The sequence below is a fragment of the Antechinus flavipes genome, chromosome 3, assembly GCF_016432865.1.
Source record: "Antechinus flavipes isolate AdamAnt ecotype Samford, QLD, Australia chromosome 3, AdamAnt_v2, whole genome shotgun sequence".
In the NCBI taxonomy this organism is placed as follows: Eukaryota; Metazoa; Chordata; class Mammalia; order Dasyuromorphia; family Dasyuridae; genus Antechinus; species Antechinus flavipes.
Window position 1 is genome coordinate 11,307,819 of NC_067400.1, and position 24,737 is coordinate 11,332,555.

General features: G+C 34.4%; 1 protein-coding gene across 6 annotated transcripts in view; it reads left to right on the forward strand.

Annotated features, from left to right (window-relative positions):
- The window catches only part of MBNL1 (muscleblind like splicing regulator 1), a 245,081-nt gene that overhangs the window by 46,894 nt on the left and 173,450 nt on the right, over positions 1-24,737 (forward strand). The window lies entirely within an intron of this gene.

A 24,737-nucleotide genomic window follows, 5' to 3' on the forward strand; every position in this document is an offset into this window, starting at 1 on the left:
ACTTCCACCACTGGCCAATATGTTGCAAATATTATTTTACAAATTTATTACATTTTAATTTTAATATAAGTATTCAAAAGTACCTTTATACTTTATAAGGAAGAAGGGAATTCCTGCTAAAAGTTCAAAAATCAGTTATGATGCCTTAGGCAGGCAGAATCTATAATCTTTATTATATCCTAGACCTCTTTAGCAATATGCCCTCATCAGAATTATTTTGGTAAAAGTCTGAAATAAAAGACAAAAGATTGCAATTGATATTGTGAATTATATTGAAATATAATTATATTGAAATACAGTTATGGTTATTTTTATACCACATGCTTTTGAATGATTATTTAATCTCTTTTAGGAAGCTCTGCAAAATTGCTTAATTCATTTAGTGCAATGTTATCTACAAATAAGAGCTTCTGAAGAGCCTCATTAGTTATAAAAGTGTTTCTCAACCACCTGGGATCCAGGAACTTGTTTTTGATTGAGAGCTGTCTATATATCTACACTTGTACATACATATACACATATTAAATATACATAGATGCATACAATATCTACATATACATATATATACACATTATATGTAATATGTTATGTATGCATCTATGTAAATATATAGAGACATATACAAACACAGATACACACATATCTATATACACCTATAAATATATGTACAGATATGTATACATGCACAGATCATACATATATATTTATATATGCATGCATATATCTATACATATCTGCATTAGGTATATATTCATTTTGTGTGTGTTTATGTAACATATTCATAAATATGTATATATACATATGTACATTATCTTGATAAAACTGTTTTTTTAATCCTGTATAATTATTTGATATATTTAGAAACATTATTCTGAGAACTCCATAGGTTTCAGCAGACTACTCGAAGAAATCATGCCACAAAAGCTGTTAAAAAGTTTTTGTTCTCTAGGGATTTCTCATCCCCTTTGGATTCTGCCTGGGATGTCCTCTATGCCCATGGCAACATCTTTGGCAAACATATACACACCTCCTCATTTTCTCCCTCCATTGATAGTAGTAATCAGAAGGTCTTCATACAATTATTGGTATTAGTTCTTCCAGTGCACCTTTGATGATTTTCATGTATTTACAAAAGATCCCTTATTGGAGAAGAATTTTTTTAGGAAGCAGTTTGTTCTCCTGAAGCAAATACTTAATAGTAAACAAATAGATATGATAAGATATTATATTGTCTGTTCCTTTGAGCCAGAGCTTTGACTGACCATAAAGATGTGATTTACACACCTTAGCAGAAAATTGTCAGTTTAAGTACTCAGTCTTTCATCAATCATGTTCCATAATACAGATTATAATCACAAATAGTGTATAAAGAAGAGAAATAGGCATATGGGTCATTTGCTATTATTATTTTAGGGATACTCTTTTCTTGTAATCACTGAATATTTGATTTTTTAAAAAGATTGCTATTTTCTTCCAGACATTTTGTATCCTTTCAACTATTTTAGAATTGATAATTCTCTCCTCTTAAATCTCTACCACATTCAGCATAAGTTTTGTATGTGTTTACTTGGAGTAGTCCAACTATCACTCTCTCTTTCCATTGTTTTCTTTCTTCTAATAGGCAATGACTTTTGTATAATTGATGAATAATGTTAGAGATATTTTGATAAATCTTTTCCATTTTTTTTGTCTCTTTGGTGTCTCACTTTCATGCCTCTGGATGATCTGTCATACATCATGGTAGGTTTCTCTTTATCTTGTCTTTTCATCATACTTTCTTGTAGATTTCTTTTTTTTTTTTTTTCTGCTACCAATAGGTACTATTTATTGAGATGAAAATATCCATAATTTCCTAGTATCTTTGTTGATAAGATTTTATAAAACAATTCTATTCTACTTTAATATTAGCTTGGTGGCATTTCATTTACTTTTCCAAGATGTCAGTTATTTGTGGTCTAAGGTGGTTTCTAGACTTTTTGGTCTCCTCATTTGGTAATAGATTTATTACTTCCTTTAAAGATCCTTAGGAAATGGAGGTTGTCTGTGTCAATACCTGTTCTTTTGTATATTTCCAATTTTTTACTCTGTGAGTCAGGTTAGAATTTCCTCAAATGTACACTGGTTCATCTCATTTTTCATATTTTAATTCAGCATTTTGATTTTTGTCCTAAGAAGTTGATGGTATGGCAGTACACAATTGATTCAGAAATGAATTCCCCATTGGTACCTTGTTTTTTTTCATCAGGATATACTCAGGTTAATTTTTTTTTAATGACATTATTTAAAATTTGCCATGTCTGCTATCTCTGGATTCTCTCCTTGAATAAAATACTCATTATATGTGACTGAAAATTCCTTTAGTCTCTATTCAGACATATTTTCACTATCTTTTCCAATGGTTAACCTTTTCATTGAGTTCACTGAATATTAAAGTGTAGGTTGACTTACTTGGCTATGTCATCAAATATTTCATCTAATTTCCCTTTCTCATCATCTATAGCAGATGTTGGCACATAACTGCAACTATTTTCATGGTAGTCATTTAAAAAATACTTATCATGAGCATTCATTCTATACAAGATAACAATGAATTCCATAAAATTATATTTCTTGGTGTTTCTACAAGCATGATAAAGCCAACTCTGCAACCCCACATTTTGATTTTCTTTTATTTTGCTGCTGGTGGTGGTGGGAAGTGTTGTAGTTTTCCTTCCATATTTTCCATTTGTCTTCCAGTTTTATTTATGGTGACTTCATCAGAATTGATATCTGGCTCAGTTGTTCTAGTAATATGACTTCTCCACTCTTCCTGAGATCTTTTGTGACAGAAAAAGTTAGGTCATGTACAGTGATACAGTCAGAAGATGATTCTGGCTGATCTCCACACCCCTTTTCTGCCAGTATTTCTGTAGAAAGGGAAAGAAAGACCAGAGTAGACCACCATTTTGCCTTTTTCTTTGTTTCATGAATTGCCAATTACATGGAATCCATTGCCAAGTCTTTGCCTATTGGTAGCTCATACTTCTATTTCCAGGACTGTTTTTTGTCATGGTGGAAACTTGCAAAAACATTGCCTTTGAGAACTCAGGGTCAGTTTCATGCCCTGACTCGGACTTTCAGAAGAGTGTATTTTGTTGTTGTCAATGAGAAATACATATCAATACCTCTGAAGACAATGCCATGCACATTTGGCTTTCATTGTGTGCATCTGTTTGTATTAAGTCATTAGGATGATGGCAAGGATTCTTAACCTTTTTATGTATCATGGATACCCCTCAGGTATCCTGGTGAAATCTATGTAGTTTTTCTCAGACTCAAGCTTTTAAATGTATGAAATAAAATAGAACTCCAAGTATTCAATCATGTATAAATATAATGATCAAAATAAAAGCAAGTGATTAGACTGAAAAATCTGGAGTTATCTAATAATACTTTTTAATATTGTTTCCCCAATTTTGATTAGAGAATTAAGGATTTTTACTATTGGCTCTTTCATGTCAGTCTATAACTCTTTAATACTTCCCAACAGTATCCTCAAAACACCAATTCATATTCTAAAAGCATTAATTTTTACCGATTATTTAAGATGTGAAAGATATTTAGGTAGAAAGAATGAACATGAGGAAAGATCCTAGGAACCTATTTACTTTAATTTTTATACATGTGACTGAGGTTTCCTGGTAGTGGTCACTTTCAGTTATGATCACCCTGAATAGTAAGAAATTTCAGCTCCATTCATTCAGCCAATGAATAGTATTTGGCACCTGCCATCACTCTATGCTTGGAATCATGAAACCATTTTGAGGTTGTAGCTGCCATGGATTTTCTATACTGTAATTCTCCCTCCTTGTATTAACAAATTGTCCCGGTAGATATTGACTTGCAAGTACTTTGCATTGAATGCTCGAGGATAATGCTCATTGTATATAAAAAAGTTAATGTATTGAAGGCACTGAGGACAGGAAAACAATGATTATAACAGTGACTCTTAGAGTCTTAGATAAACAGACAAACAGGATATAATCCCAACTAGGAATTGTTTTGGGGACTCTCTAAAATATAAGCTATTTTAATTTTTAATTTTTATATTCTAAGGACAGTGGGAAAGATAACATTACATTCTACTGGCACAAATTCACCTTTTATAATATAATTTTTATTGTGAATAAATTGAATGGATTAGCTTTTATTAGATTAAACATGTAACTTTTTTGATCATAGAGTATATGAACAAAAGTTATGTGTTAAATGCATTGTTTCTTTTATTTTTTCTTGGGGGGGAAGCAATCAGGTTAATGTTGATGGTCACACAGTTAGTGTCCACTGCATCACTTGCCCCAGTTAAGTTTCTAGCATAGTCATAAAGAACTCCATTATCTTCTTCCTGACCCCAAGGAAGTTTTTCTGCAAAGAAAATCTTTGTCCATTAAAAAAATCTATATTTGTTCTCTCTACCAGATATTTTATGGATAAGCATACAACTTGCAAAGCAGTCAGTAAATAGTGAATGGATAAGCTTTGTTATGTAATAAGTAGCTTTCTCATTTGTAGATCTCGGCGTTTGTGGCTTGTTCTTCCCTGAGACACATTAATTTTCTTACTTTTCTCCTCCTGATTTCTATGTTGTCCTACTGTCCCATTTTCCCTGAGTCCCAACTTGGCTTTCTTAGAAATCAAAGAAATTAGATGCTCACCCTCATGAAGCTGTGGTTCCTAGCCACCTGCCTTGTAGTTTGAGAAGGCCTTTGGGAATGGTGCTCCATCATCAGCACTCCAAGTAGGATGTTCCTGTGGAAGTCTTGCCTTAGAGATCTGACTTCTAGATCAGTCATACTCTGAATATCCTCACTTAACTCATCTCTAAGCATGTAATTGAAAGTGAGATCCGATTTACATATCTTAAAGCTTCCTGCTGTGAGACTTCCCTCAGTGCAGCAGAAAGAGTGCTGAATTCTAGTTCAAATCTTGGGCTTGCGAGTTTCTACTTGTTGTAGGACCAGGGCTCTTTAACATCTCACTTTGCTCATCTGCCAGATGACTGGAACACTCTCTTTTAACTCTCACTTAATGATATAATGTAGATTGTCAAAGAATTTACTTCTAATGACTAACCCAGATATTGGGGGCCAGATCTCCCTTTTTTCCTTTGTTAAAAACAAACTCCTTTAGGGTAGAAACATTTTCTTTTTCTTTCTTTTTCTTTTCTTTTCTTTCTTTCTTTTTTTTTTCTTTTTCTTTCTTTCCTTTTCTTTTCTTTTTCTTTTCTTTTTCTTCTTTCTTCTTTCTTTCTTTCTTTCTTTCTCTCTTTCTTCCCCCCCCCCCCCCCCAATCCAATGTCTAGTACCTGGTAATTTCTTCATGCTTATTGACTGAAAAAAAAATTCATTTCAGTCAATGACTATAAAAGTTGACATTTATTTAGAATTTTAGTGTTATCCAGACACATTTTGTGTTCTTCCTTAGAATCCTATGAAATAAGTACCAAAAATTGTGGGGTTATCCCCCATTTTTCTGAGGAAGACAGGAAGATTTAGGAAAGTTTTAGTGTCTTCAAAGGCCACTCCCTCTAGACTCCCAGGTCAGAGTTCTTTTCACTACCTCAATCCACACTAAAGCATTCATTCAGATAATAGCTAATTAGTCATTAAGTGCTTAGTGCCTTGTTATCAATGAATCAACAAACTTTTGTTGAGAAAAACTGTGGGAGGTTTTGTTAGTTTTTCTTTTTTAAAGGAGGCATTAACTCCCTGGATTATCCTTGGGGCCATCTTTGGGGAGGCTGTCAACAACTCAATAAACATTTATTAAGCTCCTACTATATGGACCTGGGGATACAAAGAAAAGCAGAAAAAGTCTCTTCTCTACAGGAACTCACAGGCTAAAGGGATAAACAATGTAAGACCAACGTGCGTGTGTGTGTGTGTGTGTGTGTGTTTAAATATATGTGTAGGTATGTAGACATATATAATGTAAAATATATGTGTATAAAACATAGCACATATGTATATATAAAATGTATGTATACAAAATGATTATAATCAGAGAGATTTAGGGTTTAAAGAAGTCTGAGATGACTTGTAGAAATTGAGACTTTAGGTGAGAGGGAAGCCAGGAAGCAGGGATAAAAAGGAAAAAATATTCCAGACATGGTGGATAGCCAGTAAAAATGCCAGAATCAGGGGATCTCGTACCTTGTGAGATGTTTGTGAGACATCCAGATCCCATATCTGCTAGAAGACCAGTGTCACTGACCTTATTTGGGATAGGAAGGTAAGGGAGAGGAATATAAGGTCTTTAAAGGTCAAACAAATCATTTTATATTTGACATTGGAGGGAATATGGAGCCATTGAGATTTATGGGAGCAGGGAAGGAGTGTGTGTGTGTGACATGGCCAGAATGTTCTTTAAGAGGATCACTTTGGCAGCTGAATGGAACCAGCAAATAGTTGAAATATAGCAGGCCTAAAGGTTTGATGAAGTCCTGCACCAGGGTGCTTATAAGTATCAGAATTGAGAAAGGGGATGTCTATGCAAGATGAAGAGGAAATTGACAGGGCGTGGCAACAGTTTGGATATGAGGGATGGATATGAGGCAATAAGGAACATAGGATGACATGTAGGTTTGGAGCCTGGCTGACTGGGAGAATGATTGTGCTCTCTACATTAATGGGAAGTTAAAAGAAGGGAAGGTTTGAAAGGTGGGGTGGGAAAATAATTATAGACTTGTTGAGTTCAAGATGTCTGGGAGACTCCAGCTCACTATTTCGAAAAGTCAGAGATGTAAGACTAGACATTAGGGAAAAGTTTAGGGCAGGACAGTTAGATCTGTGAATGATTTGCATATTCTTAACTTATTTCTAGGGAGTGCATGATCAAGTAAAATCCTGATGTTTACAACTTACAAACCCAGTCTTTCAGTTCTGGTGACAGATGAGTTTAAACTTATCATCTAGTAAAACCTTTTTTTCCCCTTTTCTTTTGTAATTTTTTTTATTAAAGCTTTTGATCTTCAAAACATATGCACAAATAATTTTCAACATTTACCCTTGCAAAAACTTGTGTTCCGATTTTTTTCTCTCCCTTCCTTCCACCCCTCCCCTAGATAGCAAATAATCCAATATATGTTAAACATGTGCAAATCTTCTATACATATTTCCATAGTATGCTGCACAAGAAAAATCAGATCAGAAAAGAAAAAAAAAAGATTAAGAAAATAAAATGCAAGGAAATTTTTGACCTCAAAGGTCAAAACAAAACAAAAAGGAGTTCAAAATAAAATCAAGCAAAATGCTTACAAAAATGTAGCAAGGGATGGAGCTAGATGAAGTGCTGGGGAGGGGAGTGAGGAACTGACCACTCTGCTTTGGGTTCATTGGTTAGTATTTTCCCTTCCCTTCTCCCACTGATTTCCTCCCTAATTCAGACTGGCCATCAGCAATGCAGAATTATACGAAACTAGGCAATTGCCTGAATTTCATCAAAAAACTTAACTATAAGAAAAACACTGTGAAAACTAAGTCTTCCTCTTTATTTTGTTGTTATTATTATTGTTGTTGTTGTTATTGGCCACATTGATGTCCAGGTTTCTCCTCTGATAACATCTTTATTCCCTTCAAGTAAGTCTGAGCTCTTTCTAAAACAAACACACCCAAAGAAACGAAGCAGATCATTGATTCTTCTTGTTACTGGAATTTGACCTTGTAAGTTAACTTTTCACTAGAACATGAATTTCAAAGCACATATCAAGGAACACTTCTATAAAGGGAGCCAGTCAACTAATGGGTGACTATATTTCAATCTTTTAAGTGAAAGACAAGATTAATTATTGCAAAGAGTTGTTTCCTTTTTTAACTTTCTTAGCTGTGGGCTTCCATTCAACTAAAGCATTTCCATGAACATCTAAAAATGGTAATGGAACACATGATAAATTTTCCATTATTTCTGAAAATAATATTTATGTTTACAGTCTTCATGGTGAGGATGATAACATTTATGTTAACCCTGTTTCATGTTGCAATATAGCATATTAACAAAACCCAACTGTCCTTTATGTCCCCAAAATGTCTATTTCCACCTCAGCAACTATGCAGTTTTTAATTTTTGTCAGCTATTTATTTCTAATAAATATTTTCATTCCAACAAATATCTAATAAAAAGAATCTCTAAGGCTTATGATATTATTAATTAAAATTAATTTTAATATTTTATTAGATGTATTTCTAAATGTATAGAAAAGAACCATTTATTTTTTTCATGAAGACTTTTATTTTTCTTTTTTATACATTTATTTTCATTATGTTTTACCTAGATTAAGAGAAAACAACAAGAGTTGAAAAGCAGAGTATTCCTTTTATTATAATTTTTTTACATAACTTTTCCAACCTAGGTTCAGTTAAGTACCTGTCTGTCCCATTCAATAAAGAAGGATCCTGCATATTTCAACAGGCAGAAAGAGAGATATTTAAGAAATAAAATATTTTAAATTGGTCCATCATTTCTTTTCCCTTGAATACTACATCTGGGAGGAGGGAATAGCAACATCCAAAGCTGATATTCTCCTTAAACTACTTCCTGTACCTCGTCAAAATTTTTTTTCAATTAGTTAATGAATTTTTTTTGTCTACTATCTTTTTTTTATTTTTTTTTACTATTTTTTAATTTGTATACTATCTCAGTATTAATTTTTTTGCAAAAAAACTTATTACATAATATTTATACTACAAGACATACTTATTACAGCACAAAGAGGGAGAAGGGGAAAGATGGTTCATCAAACACCTTAGTCAGAGCCGATTGTGTCCTGTCTGAAGAACCATTTATTCTTACAAAGGTAGAAGATATGAGCAAAAATGAAAAATAATGAGTTGTTTTATATAAGATTTTTAAAAACATGGAATAATTGAATGTTTGGTGTGGATTTAAAAGAACTTTAAAAAGTATCCTAGCCATCATCATTTTATAGATGAGGACACTGAGTCAATCTTAGAATGGGGGAGTGAATTCTCTAAAATCACAGAGTAAAAGAACCAGCATTTGAACCCAGGACCTCTGAATTCACTCTGCCTGGTTGCTTGAACATAGATGGAATTACTTATGGGGGTATTAGTAGATGATATTTTCACAAGTTACCATGTAAACAAATTCCAGTTACTTAATTCACAATTATATTATAAGCTTCTTTGGGATAGGACAGAGACTTTTCTTTCTTTTTTTGCCTTTCTTTGTATCTCCAGCACTTAGCCCAGTTTTTGGCACACAAATGTATAATTTGATTTCTGTAAATCCACATTGTCCCATCTGTCCAATAGAGTGAGATATGGTGTTTAGATAAGAAGCAGGACCTCTAGGTTGATTAAATTGTAAATCCCCTGAGTTCATGGGGACATTCTTTACTTTTTTTTTCTGAGGCAATTGGGGTTTAGTGACTTGTCCAGGGGCCCACCGATAGGAAGTGTTAAGGGTCTGAGATCAAATTTGAACTCAGTTCCTCCTGACTTCACATCTGGTGCTCTATCTACTACGCCACCTAGCTGCCCATACATTCTCTACTTTCAACGAACTTCAGTTGAATTGGGAAAACAAATAGTACATAGATAGATGATAAGATGAAATACAAATTTGTGAAATGCACAGTAATTAGTGAAAGTGGGCACTAACAGCTGGAGAAATAAAGAGAAGCTTCTTGTAGAAGGACATTTGATTGGATCTGGAAGGAAGAGAGGGATTCTATGAGTGGAAATAAGGAAGGTCTGGATTCCAGCCATGAGAGGGGGCCATTGGAAAGTTCAGCATAGTGCTTTTGGTGAAGAAAGAAGAGGGCTAATTTGACTGGATTACAGTTAGAGAGGAGCACAATATACAATGAGGCTGGAAAGATCGTTAATGACAAATTGTAAAGTATTGAGAAACTAAACAGGAATTAATATTTTATTCTATTGGAGTTTATTAAGTAGTGGAGTGACTTGTTCACATATGGACCAAAGAAAAATTATTTTGACAGCAGTAGAGTGGAATAAAGATTTGGGGATGAGAGACCAGATAAAGTCATAGCCATCAATTAGAAGGATAGTGCAGTATTCTAGATGAGAAATAATGAAGGTCTGAGCTGAAGTGGCTCATAGAAAGAATTAGCTGGGATGAATGTTGTAGAGGTAGAAATGGTAAGATATTGTTTGTAAAGCATGAGGAAAAAATCTAGGAAGATTACTAAATAACAGCAAAGTCTTAGCCAGAATGCAAAAATACAGAGCTACCATTGTACTTGGCAAATAAATCAATTTTAATTTGTGTCTTTTTAATCACAAGAAGGTAATTTATAAGCAATTATAAAGGAAATGAATGAGATGTTTTTAACTGGGCCTGATTCAGAAGGGACTCAATAGGCAAATCTTATAACTTAACCGGGACTTATTATTATAGATTGTATATTATCTATTACTTCTCAATGCTTGGGGGACATAGCAACTAACTGTCCTGGGTCAGATATCCTATATCTTAGATGTTTAGCCTTGAATTCATTTCTTCTATTTTAATTCCAGATTATCCAGAATACCATTCTATTTTCGCTTCTATTTTAATAGTGTAAGTTTGATAGGTTCCCTTTCCATGAGGAGGAAGTTGAACTCCATTATCAAAATTCATTCTAATATGTGAAACAAAAGGAAGCCCTTCTTGTAATACTCTTTGTTGAGAGGGAATTTCATAACTTATTTTTACTAAGAGTAGTTCTTTTTTAATATACCAACTCCAAAATTGTTTATCCACATTTTACTGTTGAGATAGTTAATAGCAATTAGGACAGTGAAATAATTTGATAACATAATTTGTAGATGTAAAAACAAAAAAAATTTACAATACTTTATTGCTTTTTATAAAGTATGGACATAACATGAAAAATATAAATAAATTGTTGGTTAACTTTTAAATGAAGAATTTCAGAAAAAAATGTGATATTCAAATTAAAAATTTAAGTTAAAAAAGTCTAGATAAATCTATTAGAATCATACAAATGAGGACCAAAAAAAAATAAATTAGGTGCCATTAGAAAATATCTTGTAGTGCTCTCCACAACTGGGTAAGATTAAAACCTAGACTGAGTTAGGGTTGAAAACAGAAGTATATTGTTATGCATACATGAAGAGTCTCCATGAAAGTATTGTGAGTAAAGTCTAGGATAACTAATAATGAATAATAATAGAATACCGACTTGACTCTGTATCACTCTTCTTGAAGAGTTTCTAAAGAGCAAACAGTAACTAATCAATCTATTCTTAATCAGAGCATTATTTTCAAATGCTGGTCTCCAAGCATGTGATTTTTGTAGTTGATCTCTTTTCAGTTCATTCATTCATTTACATATTCATTTATTCATTCATTTATTTGTTTACAATTAACCATAAGCTTTTAATTCTTTTTATTCATGAAGTAACTTGGGCAACTGTATCTTCAGTGTCCCTATTTATCAGGTCATTGTCTTTGGTGCTGGTGAGCTAGTGACTTCTAGAAGACAAAAGTGGCCTCAAAACACACGGAAAGAAATACATAATTGATTCTATCACAAATTGCTGTGGAAAGCCTTTCATGGCTTTGCAAGGCAATCCTGTGCATCTTTCTTTGGAGTTCTATTTTTATTAGATTTATCATTCTGTGTGCCTTGGATTTCCCAAGAAACTTATCTTTGTGTGACAGCTTCTTGAAAACAAATAGAATCTTTAGCAATATCAGTGAAATAATAATAATAACAAAAAGATATATACTTTCTGGTTTAAAAATATGTACCCCTGATCTCCAGAACTGGAGATTCTGCTTTATTTAAAGGCTTGAAATAATGTTTGTTCTCAAATGTCAGCAGAAAAGTCAGTTAAGCCTTCTGTCTTCCAAACGAGATTGTTGCCTCAAATTTATGCTTTAAAGCATTTGGCAATCTAGCTCAAAGTCTTTCAAAAGTGACTTCCCCTTCATAAAACTATATTTAATAACATCTAAAGTAAGGAAATAAAATGACTCATCAACAGCTAATAATGGGCATCTTCCTTAACAAAAGAAGGAGAGGAGACATTTCTACAGATTATCTCGATTCTCCAGTTTTGAGGCACATGGTAGTTTGAGGGAAGGACATTTGGCAGTCTGAGGATTACTTGAGTGTGATGCTAAATAATTCAAATAATCTTCTGGATTGAATAATGTGAAAGTGTGAAGATTGGTAATTAGGGGATACCTTTGCTTAACCACAAATAATGACTATTGCCAGGAGGAAAACACTCATGAGTGCCCTAGCCTTAAGACCTGAGATCAAAGATCTATCATTCAAATTCATGTAGACTAGTTTGTAATGAAGATACTTGTGATATTCCCACGCTTTTATATTAGTCTACTAGGCCCTTGAAAAAAGAATACATTAAATAATTTATATGAAAAAATATCTAATTATCTTTCTTCATTATCTAGCCTTATATCATCAAGTACATTTTAAAGGTAACGCAATTTGTGAATACAGCTAAATAATTTTACTTATTATTATTAGTATCATTTTCATTATTATTATTATTATTATGAAGAACAGGAAGTTAACTATTGTCATTTTCTGTGTCTTCTGACACCAAATGCTTGCTTTTTTTAGAGTTTCCAAAATACAAATACTTTCAAACATTTTTATTGCATCAGATTTACCATATATTTTAAGTCATATGAGTAGAAAAATCATTTTGCTAAAGTTTGTGATGGTTGGCTGCTAAGTGAAAAGCTAACTTGTAGGAATGCTTGAAAAAATATTTGTATAAGAGTGACAATGGGTCAAATCCATTTATAGGAAGGTCATAGCTACATAACCATATTTGATGATATTTGTCCATTCCTATGGTAGAAAATGAGAATTTTCTTCCAGAAGTCACCAACTCGTCAATACTAAAGAAAATGGCCTGCTAAATAGGGATACTGAAGAGAGAGTTCCCCAAGTTACTACATGAGTAAAAAGGACCAAAAGTTTGTAGTTAGTTATAAATAGGACTAGAGTTCAAGGACATATACATTTTAAAATCAAAAAGTTCATGTTTATAAAGAAAAGGACATAATTTGAGGGTTGAAAAAACAATAACAAAGTGAGGAAAACAACTGATGGAAGTCATTTTGGGAATTTTTTGGGGGGAGGAGGTTAAATCTACATAGGCATTCAACCTATAGTTATTATGTTTCCTATTGATAACTACTTTAAGAGTTACTTCTTTATAAGTCACAGAAAATCATTGCTTGTTTGTAAATTCAAGTTTTGAATTCTTTGAGACTTAAAATAATTTATATTTTTAAAAAAATAAAAGTGTAAGAAGAAAGTCACTATGGCCTCCCAGATAGAGTCTGAAGTCAGAAGACCTGAATATGATCTGATTCTGTATGCTATGTACTGATTTTGTGATCATAGGCCAGTCATTCAGGCTTGGTGGGCTAGGCATAAATCTTTTATGAAAGCAGTGGAAAACTCTTGTGTTTTAAGACAAGATGAATGGTATGGTATTAAAAAAATCTGGGAAGATTTGTATGAACTGATATAGATTGAAGTGAGCAGAACCAGGAAAACAATTCATACAATAACAATACTGTCAAGATAATCAACTCCAAAAGACTTGGGAACCGATTGACACAATTCGTCAAGACTCATGATACTGTCCTTACTATCCATCATCAGATAAAGTGATAGATTCAGAAGGTAGATTCAAGTATCTTTTTTTCCCTTTCCTCCTCTCTTTATCTGTCCATTTCTTCTCTCCCTCCCTGTTCCCTTCCTCTGCTCCCTCCCTGTTCCCTTCATCTCCTTCCTCCTTGTTTCCTTCCTTCCCTCCTTCCCTGTTCCTTTCTTCTCCTCCCTCTCTGTTTCCTTCCTCCCCTTCCTCCCTTCTCTCCCTTTTCCCTTCCTTCCTCCCTTTCTTCCTTCCTTTCTCTTTTCTTCCATTCCTTCTCACCCTCCTTCCCTCCTTTCTCTCCTTCTCTCTCTTCCTCCTTTTCCTCTTTCTCTTCCTTCCTCCCTCTCTCTCTTCCTCTCTTTCTTCTTCCATCCCTCTTTCCTTTCCTTTTTTCCCTCTCTCCCTTCTTCCTTTTGTCCCACTTTCCCTCCTTCCTTCATTTCCTTCTTTTATCACAGTAATCCATTACATCAGTATTGAGGTCAGCATTGATACAGGGAACTTCCACATAAATAAAATTATAAACCTCTTGAAAAGTTAGAGTAAAAAAAGAATTTATAGCAAAAATTTCACATAAAGTTACATGTAGAAAAGTTATTAAATTTCTTTTGTATTCCTCAGTGCCTGATTATATATTACCATTTTGAAAATGAATATATTAATTCTGACAGGTGTAGGATACGAACTTGCACATAATAAGTACATACAAATTAATACTTGTTGATTTTGTTTCCATGACTCTTTTCTTATAAGGAATGATTTTTATTTATTTGCTCTAACCCCCCAAAAGGAGCTCTTTGGGGCTTGTGATTATATAGTTTTGCTTTCCAGGTTGATGGTAACAATGTCAAGTGAGAGTCAATCAGAATATAGTAATTGCTGAGTAGGGAGCTGAAAATAGAAGAGAATGACTGGATGTTTCACTTTCAGCCATGATCTAAGGCTCTCTGCAATTGCCAAAGACACAGTGGATTGAAGCTTTCAACACTGAGTTTAGCCATGGTTCAAATGGAACCAGAATGTTGGTTTAATAGCTTCTCCCCCAAAGTTATCAGTTCATATTCATGCCTGGCCCCTGAGGTGTAATAGGACATGAAAGCCCACCATTCCATTTTGTTTAAGCTGCTGTCAAGTAATGACAAGCTTCCTTCATAATTAATTGGCTCTATTTATTGGATTTTCTAGAGTAGTTATTTTAGTTCTTATTATATTTAATTAGAAATATGGAACTTACGTACTTCTCTCACAGCAATTAGTATTTAATCTTTTAGATGTTTTCCATCATAGTAGCAATTGAAATTCCTGTGATGTGGTCACCACATAGAAAAGATGGGTTTTTAACCAAACCGTGGACTTTGTATTCATGCTATCTTTTGGTCTACAACTGGATACATGGTGATGAGTGAATTTGGAACAGTGCAAATGCAGAAATGATTTTGTACTCAGATGTTTAAAAAAAGGAGCCAAGTGTATTTATAGTTCTAATTCAACGGCAGAACTCATTGTAATCAATAAACATTTATTAACTGTTGTTTGTGTGCCAAATTTGGGCATAAAAGAAAAAAATTGAAACTGCCCCTGACCTCAAGGAGCTTATATTGTATCAGGAGAACTAGCTGGTTTTCATGCAGAATTCTTATGAAGGAAATCAATATAAGAGAATTGAACATGAGCATTTATAAGGAAGGGGGGGTAGATGAATGGGAGAAAAGGTCAGAAAAAGCTTCACATATAGAAAGTAGTGTTTGCCTTGTGTCTTAAAGGAAGAGAGGGATTCTCTGAGGGATTGGTGAGGGGTGTAGAACAGCCAGTAGGAACTTGCAAAATTGAGATCTTGAGTCAGATCTGACACAATTATGCAACTTAATTGACTATATTATTTAAAAAACACATCTTGTGGCAATTATTGAAGTCAGAAATTTAAATATATCATATATATTCACATATATATATATATATATCTCAACTAGTACTACAATAAGGGATTTATTAAAATAAAATGTCAAATTATTTGGGTCCTGTTCTTTTTTCTTTCCCTTTCTTCCTGCCCCCACCCTTCAGAAAAATAATAATTTACCGATTTATTATGCCATTTAGGTTGAGAAATTTAAAGTCTTTTACAATGGGACATTGAGCCAATCCCTCTCATTTTAAAGGAAACTGTGGTCTGGAGAGGTTCAGGAAATTTGTTCAGTGTCACAGGGTAGGGCCATGAGGTCTTTACACTACAAATACAGTACCTTTCCCACTGGTTAAACATCCCTAATTCCATCATCCATTCTTCATGTTATGCTTCCATGACCCCATTCAACTTGTGGATATTATCTAGCCTTTTCAATAGCCCTCTTAAAATGTGAAACCTCAAACTGAGCAAGATTCTCTAGCTGGAGTCTAATCAGTGCCTAATGTGGGAACTGGTGACTCCCTTGATCTGGGCAACAGCTTTCATGGATGCTTTTTAAATTATCTCAGTATTATCCCAAACCTTGATTCCCAGTGTGGCAATTTTCATTTCTTTCTGAAAATTGTCATGACTGAAATTACCTTTTTTTTCTGCTATTCAGAACTTGAGCACATGATAACCTGCTCATCTATTCAACTTTTATATAATTTTCTCCTCTATGGTGGCCCAGCTACTATAGCTTTCTAAAATATTAGTGACCCTAACTGGAGGGAATAGAAATAACTAGTTGATTGAAAGAAAGAAGGAAAAAAATCAGCAATTTAGAAGATAAGCTGAGAACTAAGTAAGGTTATTCTCTGATGAATAATTAGAGCAAGAATAGTCTGGTCATCTATGGACCTACCAACTTCAGTTCTATCAATCAGATGTTAACTGTGTCATTCTGTGAGAATGCGAGAGAGAGAAATTTGGAAAGAGACAAAAAAGCAAAATAATCAGTGACATATTTTTGAAGAGTTGTAAATACATTTTGATTTTGTAAAATTAGGAACTTGGGGTTTTCACTGTGATAGAGAGTTCACCCTGAAAAATAGAAGGCTCTTATTGGGAGGAAGCTAGAGAGGGAAGCAAATAGAATACTTACCAAATCTAAGGAGGGAAGACCTAATTTTGAATGCCGTTAGAGACATTTGATAGCTTTGTCATTCTGGGCAAGTAATTAGGACTCCCATTCACCATTTCATCATATATAAAATGGTAGTTGGGTGAATCAAGTGAGAAAACAGGTAAAATGCTGCATGGACATTAAAGAATTTTATAAATGCTAGCTATCTTCTTCCTCCTTCTCCTCCTCCCCCTCCTTCTCTTCCTCATTTACCTTCTCTTCCTCTTCTTCCTCCTCCTCATGATTATTATTATTAATTATGCATACTAAGCTTAAGGTCTGGCAGTTCCTATTTAGGGAACTACATAAAGGGAAAGCATCGAGGATGAGGATATTCTGTTAATAACCAGGCTAGTTAAATATATATCAGTTTGTCAATGTTTTTAGTTTTGGCAGCCCATAAAAATAAAGAGAAATCAAGTATTATAAAGCATCTGTTGAGTGTGATATGTCTGATGCCTTGTATGTTAATTTGTCAGATCTTTTTCTTTCATATGCCATTAGCAGAACACCAGCTTAGACAATAAATTGCTACCACTCCAATAGCCTCATTTTGGAAATTTAAAAAAAATAAACAATAAACTTATGAATTGAAAGAATATAATCCCATCTTTTGGAAAGGCCTGCTTTTGACACAGCTGGTGAATATAAATATTCTCTTCTTTTAGAGATATCGTAAAATATTGAAAACAATTTCACTTCTCTCACTAATTTTTTTTTAGGAAAAAATATTTTTAATTAAATCATGTCACTTATGTTAACATATAGTGAACTTGTTAGTATTATAAATGTATTAATCAATAAATATTTTAAATTATAGGAATTTTAGTTTTTAATAAAGTAAATATCAATAGATTTATTCTACATAAACAAAAGCTCTTAGGGGCCCTTAGTAAATTTCAAAAATTTAAAGGGGTCCTGAGGCTCAAATGTTTCAGAAACATTGGCTTACGGACCTTTCCTCTCCAGTACCTTCTTGTTGCCTCTAAAATAAAATCACATTCCCTTGTTTAGTTTTTAAAGGCCTTCTTTTTCTTTTCTGCATCTTTCTTTCCAATTGTACATTATTAGTACTCCTTAACACACTATAGTCTAGATCAAGTGATCTCTGTTTTTTTCCACTACATCCCTTGTCTCCCATCTCTGTTTGCAGTGACCAAACTCATGGGTATAGTATTCTCCTTCCTTACTTCTGCCTCATAGAATCCTTCTCTTCCTTCACTATGGAGCTTAAGGACTTCTTATATGAATTGAACCCCTTTAGCATTCTGGTGGCATCTTATCAGAACAATATTTTTAAAAGCATGAAATAAAATCCAAAGGATTAGAAGGGATGCCAATTATATTAAACACAATTATCAATTTTGCTAATAAAAGTTTTTGGGTCCAAGGTTAAGAACCTCTGGTCTGCACAAAGCCTTTGATCCCCCAAATATTAGAACTCCTCCTCCCAAGCTGCCTTGAATGAACTACTTTATTTTTTTTCTCTTTGTTCAATTTCTTCTGCTTATACTTCAATATGTCCTTGGCATCTTCCCCATTGGAACGTCAGCTCCCTGTGATTATGTATTGTTCACTTTTCTGCAGTTAGATTCTTAGTGCTTAGCACGGTCCCTGCAACACAGAAGACCTCCAATCAATACTTATTGATTAATTTATTGATATGAATATATTCTCAAACTTAGCACACATTGTAATTCTTATGAGCTTTGAACCCATTTACACTATTTACTTTTGGTTAAATTAGTGGCAACGGACACAATATATCTTTTTTCAATCTATGTAGAGAGTTTCTATTTTTCACGAAAGAAGATAGATGCATGGACACAATCCATAACAATAAAATTTATTATTTGCAGAACACTTTCAGGTTTACAGAGTGCTTTACAAATATCATCCCTTTTATTATCTCTTCATCAGAATAATGCTGAGAAGTAGGCATAATTATTATCCCTGTTTTAGTAAATGGAAAGGATTTATTATTTTGTTTTTTGGTGATGAAACTGGGGTAAACAGATGTTAATGATTTGCCATGGCTCATAACATGTCTAAGACGATAGTTGAACTTGGTCTTCCTGACTTCAGATCCTGGGTTTTCTCCCTTGCACCACTTAGCCGTCTGACCAATGGCCATCCGTATCTATAATTCTTGGTCATCTATATCAAGCATTCCACATCCAACACTTATTTGTTACCTAATAGATACAACAGTTTCCAAATCTGTAGAATATGGAAGTTTGACTAGGTCAGAGATTTAAAAAAAATTCTTTTTATTTATTTTCTTTAATATTATCTATTTACATGTAAAAAATTGTAGTAGTTATTTATTTTATTTTTAAACATTTTGAGTTTCAAAATCTCTCCCCCTTTCCTCCTGCCTTGAGAAAGCCATCAAATTGATATTGATTATACCTGTCAAGTTATGAAAAACATTTTCCATACTAGCTATGTTGCAAAAAACAAAACAAAAAAAAAATAAAGGTAAAAAGAAGTCTTTTTCAGCTTGCATTTAGAATTCTCTCTGAAGATAGCATTGTTTTAATCGGCTAAGTCTTTCATAGTAGAACATCCTTACAATAGAACTATTATTGTGTACAGTGTTTTCCTGGTTCTCCTCACTTCACTTTGTATGAGTTAATGTCTTCCCACATTTTTCTGAAACAATTCTGCTGATAATTTTTTACAGGACAATAATATTGCATCACAATCAAACCACAACTTGTTTAGTCATTCTTCAGATGATGGACAACCCCCTGATTTTCAGTTCTTTACCACCACAAAATAATGGCTACAAATATTTTTATATAAATAGGCCTTTTTGCTTTTTATTTAACCACTTTGGAATACGGTAGATTAGAGATTCTTAGGAATCCTCAAGGGTTCCCAGAACTAGGATAGGAAAAAATGCTATTTTTATTTCACTAACTTCTAAGTGAAATAGAGCATTTTGTTTAATTATTTGAACGCATAATTCTGAGCAGGGACCCAGAAGTTTCCCAAAGGAGGCCATGAAAAAGCCCATTCTCCTAGAGGTTTTATTAGCAGAAGAAATGGAGACTTAGCAAACCTTTGATTCTGTGATTATTGGCTTTAGGTGACATGTTTCAAATCATTTCAGAAAGGATGACAAAAGGAAAGCCATCTCACTGAAATCAAGATACAGTTTTTGGCCTAAGTTCATGGTCTCCCTGAAATCTATCTATGAAGCCCAAGTACAGGACTTCTAAGGGTTCATTCCCATCCCAGTTGGTCTTCCGGTGCTTTAGGTCAGTATCGTGCCAGAGTAACCTGCCAGCAAGTTAATGATTAAATAGAGATTGTGTTCTTTTGCAAACTGAGAGAGAGCTGAGTACTTTGAGAGCTATACTGAACCTTTTTGGATCTTTGTTCTGTTCTTGATTAGGGAATCATTGGTTCAGGGAGCTCTTGGGGGCAAAAAGTCACTAGAGCCTCCATAAGTGCCCAATGTACTAATCCAAGTCCCTAGAGCCTCCATAAGTAGCCAGTGTACTAACACAAAGAAATTTATGCATTTGTAGTGTCCGGTCCAGACTTTGTTAAATTGTAGAGCCAACATCAGGCCAAATTCAAAAGGAGAAAAAAATGTTAAATTGGGAACTTTTAGCCTGTTGAAAAGATGAATTTCTCAGCGAGGACATGTGGGTAGAAGTGGGTTTGTTTGTTTTAGTTTCAGGGAGGGGAGTTGACTTGCCTCCTGCTCTTCAGAAACTCATTTTGCCATATGAGCAATTGGCTCATTACAAGCCTTAATCTGCTGTCTTGAGGCCAGCATACTTAACTGAATAATATGACAGCAGTAGAATAGTAAAAGAAACAAATTGTGCTACTTGGTCAATAATCTGAGGCCCGAAACATTTGCACTACCATATTATATTCATGGAGAATATTCTGAGAATTCTGTAGCAGAGGTGATCATTCTTTCCTTTGATCTTTTATTTTTCCTCATCTTTTAGTATGTTTGACCTTTTTTAGGTACTTTCATACACTAATATACTTTGTCTTATAGGTTAGTGGAACACGTCTCTTTCCTTACCATGCTATGTAAAGTACTTTTCATTGGACCAAGAGGGCCATAAGAAGGGCACATCTGACATTATTTTCTTCTCCCCATGATGAATCTACATTTCAGAGAAAGAAGTGACTTATTGGGATACAGAAGACTGGCTAACAAGATAGTGGAGAGACAGGGAGAAAAGTCTTTGGATTAAGGATTGACTTCAAGGGGGAGGGGAAGATGGGATAGCAACCGAGTGGGAGAGAAGTGTAAGAAAAGCTATGAATGAGACTGGTGAGACTTTAGTATGTCTGTAATCAAAGGCCAAGAGCCATTGGAAGTGTAATGGTATTGAAAGTAGCTTATGCAAAAAAAAAAATAGTGTGGAGGAAAGGATGGAAAAAGGGGTCATGATTTCTGGTAGAGAAAGATGGTGGGAAAAGGAAAGAGGATGGAGCTATGATTGGAAGTATATGGAGTTCCCCCCACAAAAGTGAAGTAGCATCTTCTCTACTGGACACTCAGAAGTCATGGTGTTTATCCAGAGTGTCATGGGCAGCATTTTGGAGGCTGAATTTGAATCCAGCGTTTTCTGGCTGTCTTTCTACTACAACATAATTTGGAGGAGGGCAAATTCTATGAAGCAAATTTGTTTTGGAAGACAACAATGACAAAACAAAAGGACTCAAGCTTGCAATTTTAACTCCCATTTTCTGAAACCCAATTCAGCGTGCTTCTGAAGAATACCTTGTCTTCTCCCTGATTGATATTCATAGCTCTTTGCACACAATGATAGATGCAGAATATTGATTGAATTGAATTGTATCCAGGATGGCTCCCCAAATACCTACATTGTCATATTTCATCTTAAGAGAGATGAAATCAACAGTCAAATATTTGCTGATTTGTATGTTGTCAAGAAATTTAATTTCACTCATGCCCACTTATCATGTCACCCAAACTGGGGTGGATTATTTTAGTGTTTTATATTGGCTTATTCAGGTGGAGCAGGAGGGCATCTTCTAGCCCTCCCTCCCCAATGGCACCTCAGATCATAGTAGATTCTCTCTCTCTCTCTCTCTCTCTCTCTCTATATATATATATATATATATATATATATATATGCTTATGTTTCCTCTAGTTTACCATAATAGCCTTATTTCTCTTTGGTCTCTGTCTTCCTGTTCTTCTGTGTCTCCCATCTCTCAGTCTGCTTCTTTATTTCCTTTCTTTTCCTCATTAATGCTTTAAACTGGTGAGTGGCATCCAGAGTCATTACTTTAGCTCCTGTTGCTGCTCAGAAATAAAGTGATTATTGATCCCTGTGCTAGAGCTTTCTTTCAAATCCACGGGTGATGGCTTGTTATAAAATATGGCAGTGAGCCCATTGTGGTGTCGTATACTTTCAGCATGAGGAATTCAGCTGCTGATATCTCCAGTGGGGCATAGTTTTTAAAAAGGCTTTTCAGGGATGAGGAAACAGAAATTTAAAAATATTAGTAAAGCTCTTATTGTTCAGTACAAAATGGGTAATTTCCTTCTAGCTAGAATATTTACTCTTTTTATTCCCTTAAAAAAAGCTGCGATTTCTTGTGGGGGTAAATGGGCATCCCCTCAACCAATGGGATTTCCCCCATCTTTGTATAGCTTATTATTCATGACTTTCTGTGATTACTTCCCTCATCTACAAGGCACCACATGGTATCCATATTGCCAGAGTCAAATCTTCTTGAATTTAGCTAGGTGATCCTTAAATGCAGACACGTAGGTTGTTGTTAGGCCCATACATAAAGACTTTTCCGCATGGTAGGATTTGCTGAAGTGTTCCTACAGCATTACTTTTGGTAATCTAAGGACAAGCCCAAGTCAAACTAAAGCGATGGAGTGGGACTTCAGTTCTAGAAAGAAATAATTTGTCAAAGTGTATTGATGAGTGTTTGTCTCACTGTTATTTAAAAATAGTGAAGATTTCTGAAATAAAAGATGGAATTTAGTGACTCCTTTAAAAACAATAAATTTCTTCAGCATTTTTTTCAAGTATTTCTGTAACCTGGGCAATGAATACAACAACATAGGAATAGGAAAAAAAAAGTGTGAGTCTGTGTGTTGTGTGTGTGTGTGTTTGTGTGCGTGCGTGTGTGTGTGTGTGTGTGTGTGTGTGTGTGTGTGTGTGTGTAGCCTTGTTTTTCTCACCTATTTTGACATTTAAATGGCTGACTCAAATTGGTGGAGTAGTTGATTGAATTATAGGTATGAGTCATCTAATATTAATTAAATCTGTTTTCAATTAAAATGGTAATATATCATAAACTTTTAAGGAAACAAATATCTTCTATGATTAGTATCTTTTCACCTTGATCTCGGAGAATTTTTGCCCTCTGGTGGAGAGCAGCAAGGTCAACTAAACAAAAAACAGCTTTGGGGCTTGCTTCAGGGGAGTTTTCCCCCTTTTCCAGCTAGGTAAAATTTATTTCATCTCCTTTTTCTATTTTTAAGTTTTAGTGTAAATTTTGGTATATTAGAAATGAATTTTGAATTTGACATTATTGTTATCGAACCAAATGCCTCATATATCATTTGATCAAACAATGTTTTCATGGAAATGGTTGTTAATAGAATTTCTGAGCTATATCTAGAGGGTAAAATTTCAGTAAACTGGAACTCAAGTAAGCCACAATTACATATATCCAGAATTATCTTTCCATGTTTTGGCCTTTGAAGGAGGAGGTAAATCATATATACACAATTTAGTAGCAGAGATATGGTAGAAAATCGATCAAATAGAACAGGTACAAGGTCAATCCTCCTAGAGCAGATCTCTTGACTTTTCATGAGTGAGAAGATGTAAGACAAAGAAACCCAAGCCTCTTGTTGGAAGAAACTTAGTTCAAATCCATTCTCAGACACTTATCAACCATGGTCACATGGATAAGTCACTAAAGTTTGCCTCCATTTTCTCCTTTGTAAAATGGGGATAAAAAATGGCACTTACTTTATAGGTTTGTTGTGGAGATCAAATGACATAATACTTGTAAGTTGCTTAGCATAATGCCTGGCATGCAGTAAGCACTATATAAATGTTTATTTCCTCTTCGACATTTATGATGCCATCTCTGTGCCAATAAGTATTCATAATAATTATTCTGAAATGGTGTCATTTCGACAGTACTTGGGTGAGTCAGTTAATTTCTCCTATAAAAAGAGGGACTGAATTAAATGTCCTTTTAGGTTTTGAGAGAGCAAGAAGTGGGGAATAGACACAGGAAGGGAGGGAGATAAAGAGAGGGAGGGAGGGAGAGGTGGAGAGACAGAGAATCACATAGAGGCAAAGAGTGAGGGAGGGAGAGAGGAAGGGAAGAAGAGAGAGAGGAAGGGAAGAAGAGAGAGAGGAAGGGAAGAAGAGAGAGAAGAAAGGAGGAAGAAAGAGAAAGAGGAAGGGAGACAGAGGCAGAGAGACAGAGATGAAGTCCAGATAGAGACAGAGATAGACAGAAGCCCACTTCTAGAGAGGTCTCTTATCAGCAAGAACATGCCATTGTGGTTGTGAAGTTGGAGTCCATCCCTTTTCAGTCTTCTTTGAAGATTATTACAGTGGGATTATTGCTGACCCCTTTGTAGCGATTGAGATTAAATGCACCAATTTGTTTAGAATCCAATTATAGAATCCATAGGGTAGAGTTTATAAAGGCCTAACTTTCCTGTCAGGAAAATTCAAATCTTTCTTTGAAACATCCTGGATGCATGACCGGGGGGGAAAAATCACTTAATCTCTCAATTCCCCAAATCATCCTTTAGGACTTGAAGTTTAAAAAATTGCCTTTTTGGCTTAAAAAAGCAGCATTTTCCCTCACTAGATATGTTTTTTGAAATTTGGTGGACTTTTTTCTCATGTCATATCATTTAATAAAAGATTTTTCTTTTTGTGAATGATATTGATTTATCCAAAGCCTATAAGTCACATTGCAGTTCTTCCGGGCAAAA